This window comes from Ornithodoros turicata, unplaced genomic scaffold, assembly GCF_037126465.1.
Source record: "Ornithodoros turicata isolate Travis unplaced genomic scaffold, ASM3712646v1 Chromosome93, whole genome shotgun sequence".
Taxonomy (NCBI): domain Eukaryota; kingdom Metazoa; phylum Arthropoda; class Arachnida; order Ixodida; family Argasidae; genus Ornithodoros; species Ornithodoros turicata.
The window spans coordinates 350,621-357,493 of NW_026999397.1; the positions used below are offsets into that span (position 1 = coordinate 350,621).

At 42.4% G+C, this 6,873-nt stretch overlaps 1 long non-coding RNA gene across 1 annotated transcript; it reads left to right on the top strand.

Annotated features, from left to right (window-relative positions):
- The first annotated feature begins 5,064 nt into the window (after positions 1 to 5,064).
- LOC135374668 (uncharacterized) lies at positions 5,065 to 6,431 on the top strand. The gene is made up of 3 exons (XR_010417061.1): positions 5,065 to 5,435; positions 5,508 to 5,567; positions 6,243 to 6,431. It is a non-coding gene; the product is annotated as an uncharacterized LOC135374668 (long non-coding RNA).
- The last annotated feature ends 442 nt before the right edge of the window (positions 6,432 to 6,873 follow it).

Consider the following 6,873-nt stretch of genomic DNA (forward strand, 5'->3'; position numbering starts at 1 on the left):
CAAAAACTTGGGCACTAGTTTGAGTAAGGAGTTGCCGATGATCGCAGTCCGAGGAAGATGCTCAACCCCGTTGGGACTTGACATGGCGAACGGATACGTCGAAAAGGGGAAAAAAGAAACACTGTCAAGGAGCCCGCGAAAAGGGAATCACACACGTAACATGAAAAACGGTTAGGAGCAACTAATATTTATTCGAACAAGAACTTTCGTGCAAGAGACTGCACTTCTTCAGGTTACACTAAGTGCGACACGAGTATATATACCAAGTGAACAGATACAATAAAACAGGTTTCCAGAACTAAGTAAACACAAAACAACCAGAAAGTAATACAATGCATCACGTGAGCAACCGTCACATAAGAATCAGGAAAGAGAAAGTGTCCGGGTAAATGAGACATTCGGAGATTTGGGGTTCAAAGATTTGGTGGTGAAAAAACGGGGGCACAGGTGGATGTCTAGCCGTGTACGAGAAGAACACAGCTTTTGTTGAACTGCGTGGGAAGGTACGGGTGACCTTATGGGCTGAAGGGAAAATGGAGCTAAGAATGCTAAGAACAGAAGGTGAATGAAGTAGCTTAGCTGGATGATGGGTTGAACAACTGCAGAGGACCGCCGTGAACGTTTAGTCCCCGTGGTTTTAAAGAAGAAAATTTAGAAATGAAGAAGGACTCGTGATTTTTGCGTTTGCAATCGGTGGTGTAGCCAGATTCTAGAATTGCAATAGACAGGTGTGTATCCATGTCGTGCCCGGGAAGATTAAAATGTATGGCAACGGGAGTGGGGCGATTATTGACAATGTCGGATTTATGACCGTAAAACCTCTGACGCATGGTGTTGGAGGTTTCACCAATATACTGAATATTGCATTTCATACATGTTATTAGATAACAAATGTTAAAGGAGTTACAGTGCAAAGATTGTTTAATTTGAAAGGTGTAGTTGTTTATGGTACTGGAGACCGAGGTGCAGGTAGAAATAACATTACAAATTTGGCAGCGTGTGCCATTGCAGGGACCCGAACCAGGTGTTGTAGTACGGCGCAAACGGTTTTTTTACTGGGTTCAGACGGATTAAAAGGCATTCGCAGTATCGTGCACCTTGAGCCTTCCTCGTTAGTAACATTCTTAACGTTGCCGATTGCCATTCCTTCATAGTGATGCCGAAACCCGGGAATATCAGGATACCAACACATTGAAGCGACAATGTGGCAGACTGGCAGTGGAATGGCTCAAGGTAAAACGCGTGGTCCTGCGTGACAAGTAATGTTGTACGCGTTTCCGAAATATGGTATCGATATGGAATCCGGTATCGATACTTCTTTTTGAAGGTAACGGACTACCGCTACCGTTACTATAAAATAACGCGATACTTTGCCCGATACTTTGCTGGAAATATGAAGAAGATGCAACATCGAAATGTCGCTAATGCGAATGCTCCATTTGTATAATGGCGAATTGAGAGACGACAGTTTTACAGCAAAAAACAACATATTTATTACATAGCTTGGGTAGCTTGGTTGACTTTTATAAATAGACAAGTTTTCTTCTCTCATCTTAGAAGGCCATAGGTTCTCCAGGAACTAACAGAGATATGACAAACTACTCTAGTGTGAGACCCACATATATCCTTCGGAAAGTATTCGGAAAAACCTGGGAAAACCTCAGACAGCACAGCCGGTGCCAGTATTCGAATCCGTGTCACCTCCCAGTCTCGGCGTGGAAGTGATCATGCTAACAACCATTCCACGACAGCCTGTATGAAGGGTGTTGCAGTACTCATCTCGAAACGTTTTTGAAGACGAAACTACGATGTGAGAAATTATGTGATCAGCGATATTTATCTCTAGGAAACATCCGTCAAGTACTACAAGTAATTTTGCTAACTTTTTAATCTAAAAGCGTGTTTCAGATGTACCCCATTGTATCGAAAGGTATATTCCCTAGCATACTAAATTCTTTACTGCTATAGTAGCTAAAAAAGGCGAAAAGCAGTCCTTTCGAGACGCGCAAATTACCGTTCTATCAGCTATTACTATTGTATTAAGGAATATATTCCGTATTGTAATGAAGTAAATGCTTCATGAGCTCTCTCTTTCTGACAGAGAATGTTACATTGGCTTGACCAACTTCGGAGTGGAATTCGCGAGATTACTTGTCTTTCAATTGAAATCTGATAAACCACTTGTTGTTCATGGCAAACGCTCGCTGCAATTAAATATCATTTTACAGCGGCAGCTGTATATGCGGAGATGAGCATCTGATAGCGTGCGTGCGCTGTCCGTCACAGATAGCGCTTTCGCCTTCTCGTTGTTTCTGGCTCGCTGTGCTTTCTGTACTTCTGGGTCTTCTTTCCCCTTCCGCTTCTGCATGTCTAGCCTTGTCTTCTACACTCATTTGAGGGGATGTATGTATTAAGAAAAATAGAAATAAAAACGACAAAGCTCTTCTATGCTGGTCTGCCTGTGCTTGATGTGCCTTCTCTTCTCCGATCATCCGAGCTGTTTTTTCTCGTTTCACCGCTCAAAGTAGTTGTCGTTGTATTCCAGCTGCGAGTACCACAAGTAGCACAGCTACTCCATTTTTGTGTAGCATGCCTTTTATTGGGGTTCTTTTTTTAAATGATCAGTGAACAGTCACGGGCATTGTCGCGAGATTCTCATCCGTTCACCTTGCGTACTTCCAAAACGAGACTGTTTTTTAAAGCGGCCTCAATAAACGTTCTTATGTTAGCAAATTCTGCGAAAGAACTTGCACTTATTTGAGAAAATGTATTGACAAGTTTATGTTGATTGAACCACGTTGTAGAAAATACTGGCGCAACACGCAGAGCTCCTACACCAAAGAGCAGCCATCAATTAACATTAAAACATATGAAAGCATAAGATATGTGAGGCTAGACAAAATACTGAAAATTGAGGAAGTACTCTTTCTCGTCATCTTCTAGTGTCGGGATTCTCACCCGCTTGGGAACTCGAGGCGGGCATGGGAAAGGGAATATCAAATATCCCCAAATAAAGTTTTGCGTTTTTGCGTGGAATAATTTCTACGTGAACAAGGTTTGAAATAAAATAAAATGGATTTTCGCATTTTTCGACCACAATTGCCGGGAGGTTGTAGTTCAGATAAAAATCACGGAACTATTTCATTCGGTAGATCAGAAATTCCGCTTCATGATTCTAAGAAAATGGGAAACCGCTATGTTGGATGCGCTGGAAAATATTATTATTGTTATTATCATTATTTATTTTTTGTTTGTGTGTGTGTGCAGTGGACCGCATTTGGCACTGAAGGGCTAGGGATATGTTGAAGTACAGATTCTAGGCACGCTCCATGCAGAACCACTGCGCCAGGGACCAGCTCTGCGGGTGAAAATATTTCATTGATATCTTAATCGCTTTTTTTTTTATCATGTCGATTTATGTGTGTCTGATGATTTTGTTAATGTATCTTCTATTTAAATTGCAAATAAGATGCAAATGCTAGGTGAAATTCCTTTTTACTCATAAGAACAATTTACTTGTAAAAGTCACATTCTTAACATTTACATATAAGGAAGGCAACTCATGAAACAATTACTCTGCAGCACACTTAAGGCATATTTCTGGTTGCTACTTTTCGTCAAAGTGAATGGCGTGAACACCGTATCAGATGTTAGTCACATCCGTCCATCCATCTTCACCTAGCTAAGCGGCCAGTTATCAAGAATTTTAAGGGAGTTCCCATAGCATAGTGTTCAAATATTTCCGTTTTACCATAAGTTGTAAGCTTGTTCGCCTTTTAATACACAAAATGAAATCAGATGTCATCAAGATTTCTTCAGTTCATCCAGGAATAATACGTTTTGCCATCTAGATATTCATTCCTTGAAAGTTTCCACTACAACGGGCTCCGTTTCCTAAAGACAACCCTTCCCTCCCTCATATTCTCCACGCCAACTTTGCCGATCATGTCGTGCAAATCTTTAATCACAACAGCCAATAAGAAACAAGTAGCGTCCCGTACTTCGTGTCATTGTACCCGTGCGGAAGTGTGAGAAGGAACTTCCGTATAAAAGGCAGGAACGGCCCCTCGATAAATCATTCTTCTGCATTGACGTCTGGTAAGTGACTTCTTTTCGCATGTGAGCCAATCTGGATCAGGTTGTCTTTACAAATCATTTAAGGTAATAGTTGTAACCAGGGCAGGGTAGCGGTAATGGTAACAGGAACGGTATATTACCGAAATTGGAGCGGAAATGCATACCATTGTCCTCCATTACCGGAAAGAGAAACGGATACGAAAATTATCGACCGGAATTCAATTCGGGTAATGGCTATTACTGTTGAGCGATGACATTTCAGTGACTTTTAATTTTATTTTTGTATTTCGAGACTGCATTCCCTGTAATGCTCTAAATACTGCATGACAGCATGGAAATAAAGCGCAGTATTGGATATCGAGGATGCATCACTCGCTTTCCTACCCGTGGCATTACCTACCTACATGACATCAAGACCTGAGACTTACACAATATAAACTCCAAGCACTCTACACCGCCATACTACGAGGATGACAGCATATGATTTTTTATTTTTATTTTTACTTTCTTCATTTCACCGCGGCTATGGCAATATTATTTACTACTGAGAGCGTCCACCTATGAATGTGACACTGGATGAAGGTTTCGCCCATCTTGGGTTGCTAGACTCAGAGTGACAGATATTGACGATAGCGACGAGATAGCGACGCTAGATTGAAGACATGTCCTACACTTGTTTAACAATTTTGCAGGAAGTGCGCATCCCAACGACGCAAAATTACTTCAGTTGTGTGTACGCGTGACACCCAAGCAGTACTTGGGCAAAACAGGTTGCTGACATATCCGGACGGGCTGTCCTCTCGAAGCTCTGTAACAGCCTTTCCATTACCGGAAACAGTAACGGAAAAATAACAGAAACGAAATTAAAAGCTGGTATCAGAAACGGATAACGGAACATGCGAAAATGGAAACGGTAATGAAAATACTTCCGTTGCCCTTCCCTGGTTGTAACGATAACTACATTGATAATCACTACCATAAATGTGAAGCCCTCGCCGTAGGTAGCCTTCCAGAGTGTGTATTTCCCAACCATTCTTATGCGGTAGAAAGGGAGCAGGCACTGGAGACTAACCAATCATATTTCGCAATGCTATCATTCTCTCTCCTGACTGGTTGAAAGTTAGAGGCGTACGCGCTATTGAGGTGCTTTCACAGAAGGACGTACTCGTATGCCCCGCTCTCTCCCCTGAAATCAAGATCGGTAGCGTTATTGTACTGTGGAATAGATAGCGCGTTATGTGGTGAAGCTCTGTCTTTACAATAGGGAACAGGTCAGTTGGGACCCTTTTACGTGTATCAGGACTTCAAGACAGTCATCATGAAGGCCGTCATCGTCGTGTTTCTCCTGGTCATTTTCTGTGAGTGTTTCGTGGGAGGACTCGTACTCCAGAAATAATACTTCTTCACTGGCAGCTTCCTATTTTCTGCAGGTGCTGTCATCGACGCTACAGTCCACAAGATCCACCTCGGCGTTAGGGACGCAAGCCCAGGTAAGAAGACGCACGTTAAAGACACAGCTTTAACACGCTCAGATACAACCACTGAACAGAACGCCTAGGGTGAAGCCTCACGTCCCGAGTAGATATTGCGAACACAGGCCATCTTAAGGCTCATGACGAATATTCCCTGTTCACAATATCGCCTCCCGAACCCGGATATTAGTTCTAGTGTACGACGTCCGATTTCGTCCTCAGAAAATAAGATCATGAGTGCGGAATCAAAATATCATAAGATGCCTCAGAAAGATTATTGAGTGCTGCATGGGAGACGGTTGCCATTGACCGAATCCAAAGAACGACAAAGTAAGCACATACGTACAACGATGCGAGAAGCTACATCGAAAATTACGAATAGAGCGTGTTCGCCGACTCTCTTCTCTTGGTTGACTACGTACTGTGTTCACTATTACAGATTGACCTTCGTTTGTCAATCGATTCCCGTCGATTACACGTTTGGGGTGATTATCCCTCAAAAAGAAGTGAGATCTATATTCGAATAAGTGACTGTTTTGTGAACGGGCGTTGATAACCGCTGGTTTGTTCTTCCTTTATGTTAATGCTCACTTGCGCTCCATTCTCGAGGATTACGGTCTCGAGGATGTTCGAAAAAAAAAGCCGCATCAACGAGTAGGTCATTCTGATCCGCTGCTTTTTTTCTTCCATAAGATTACTTCTCTCCTAAGATTTCTTCAGAAGATTACTTGACTCCTCATTCCCGTGTCCGGAGGTTCTGCATGGGTCTACTTCTTGGAATTGACTGCTGAAGACCGCCTGAATGTCGCCATCCAAGAAGTCAATAAAAAGATGCCTCCTCTTATCTGTTGAACAGGAATAACCACGAGGCACAAAGCACGATTTCTTACATGTACGGCCTATTCGCCTTACCGAGCTAAAGCTGAAAGCAAGAGCAGATACAGAATACAGCCACTTGAATACCTAAATATTTTCAGACTAAGGACGCTTTCATAATTGTTGCACTGCTGTACCTGATCATGCATACTAGGATGACGCCTCTGTGTCAGGCGGCCTATTGCTTTAGCCAAAAGAATGCCTTAGTAAGAAAACAAACTCGTGCACACATTTCCTGAAAATGCTTCCCGTTTCTGTTACATTGTATTTCAGTGCTTAGCGTCAATATGCAGGATGTCTCAGAAAACGTGTCATAAAAACTACGCCACCTAGAATCACGTGGTCAGCAGCATTTGTTCTTACTAGGATTTTACCACCTCCTGATGTGAATGTCATCTAATTTGAGTTCTATTAGGTCAAGTCTTACGAACTGAACTCGAAAATTTGC